The 1,506-nt window shown below is 44.2% G+C and overlaps 1 pseudogene across 1 annotated transcript in view; it reads right to left on the bottom strand.

Annotated features, from left to right (window-relative positions):
- The window catches only part of LOC108295280, a 23,633-nt pseudogene extending 22,684 nt beyond the window's left edge, over nucleotides 1–949 (bottom strand). Inside the window, exon 1 of the transcript XR_005198122.1 lies at nucleotides 902–949. The product of XR_005198122.1 is annotated as a cleft lip and palate transmembrane protein 1-like protein (transcript). The remainder of the gene's footprint in view (nucleotides 1–901) is intronic.
- Nucleotides 950–1,506: the final 557 nt, after the last annotated feature.

Genomic DNA, 1,506 nt, shown 5'->3' with positions numbered 1-1,506 from the left:
AAAAAAAAAAAAAAAGGAATAAAATTCTGTCACATGCTACAACATGGATGGATGTACCTTAAGGACATTATGCTAGGTAAAATAAGTATAAAATAAGCCAGCCGTAAAAGGACAAATATTGTATGATTCCACTTACACGAGGTACCTAGAGTAGTCAAATTCATGGAGGCAGGAAGCAGGACGGAGGTGGTCAGGGGCTACGTAGAGGAGAGCACAGGAAATTATTGTTCAGGGAGCACAGAATTTTTGTTTGAGAAGCTGAAAATGCTCTGATGTTGGGATAGTGGTGATGGTGTGCGATTGTGAATGTACTTCATGTACTACCAAATTATACACAAAAATGGTTAAAATGCTCAATTTTATGTTATGTGTATTTTTGCCATGATTTTTTTTTTAAAAAAGAGTAAGGTGGCCGTATGCGGTGGCTCATGCCTGTAATCCCAGCACTTTGGGAGATCAAGGCAGGCAGATCATCCCAGGTTAGGAGTTCGAGACCAGCCTGACCGACATGGAGAAACACCATCTCCACTAAAAATACAAAATTAGCTGGGTGTGGTGGCACATGCCTGTAATCCCAGCTACTCGAGAGGCTGAGGCAGGAGAATCACTTGAACCCAAAAAGTGGAGATGGTGGAGGACTGAGATCATTGCACTTCAGCCTGGGCAAGAAGAGCAAAACTCTCTGTGGCTCATGCCTGCAATCCCAGCTCTTAGGGAGGCAGAGGTGGGAGGATAGCTTGAGCCCAGGAGTTTGAGACCTGCCTGGGCAATATAGTGAGACCCCGTTCTCCACAAAAAGGAAAAAAACAAACAAACAAAAAAGACAAAAAATCAAATAAAAATTAAAAAAATAAAAAATAAACAAAGAGTAACAACATCTGCATCTCTCTCTGCATACTACCATGGCATTTTCACAAATGCCAAAAGGGCCACAGGAATTCTTCAACATTGGGACTGTATCGAGCTGAAAGAAGCAACCTAAGCCCACAGAAGTGGAAGTGGCATCCTCTACTGTGATGAACTAAGCAGGGAGCAGAGGAGGACACTTTAGAAGCGGCGACAAAGGTCAGAGGAGCCCGCTCTCAGACTGGAGATTTTGAAGGAAACCCACAAACAAAGAGACAGAAGGACCCTCAGAAGCCACTTAGCAGCCTTCTAGTGTTACGGCCACCAAAACACAATGCAGAGAGGGGAAAGGACTTTGCTCAGAGTCCTGTGGTGACTCAGTACCCGAGCTGGGACTGGCTTCCAGGCCACCAGAAACACAGTTCTATAGGTGTGTACTCCTTGACTTCTGAACACTAACTATAAACAATAAGAGAGTTCTCCTATTTAAACAATTTTTTTCAAATTGTTCCCAAAACATTCCTTGCCAGTTGAAGACACAACAGAGGAACAAGTCAGAAGACTGTGTCAACAGAAAATCTGGCCGGGCGCGGGGTGGTTCATGCCTGTAATCCCAATCCCAGCACTTTGGGAGGCTGAGTTGGGTGGATCACTTGAGGT

Source organism: Cebus imitator, unplaced genomic scaffold, assembly GCF_001604975.1.
Source record: "Cebus imitator isolate Cc_AM_T3 unplaced genomic scaffold, Cebus_imitator-1.0 Scaffold629, whole genome shotgun sequence".
Classification (NCBI taxonomy): domain Eukaryota; kingdom Metazoa; phylum Chordata; class Mammalia; order Primates; family Cebidae; genus Cebus; species Cebus imitator.
This window is presented reverse-complemented; position numbering and strand designations above follow the sequence as displayed.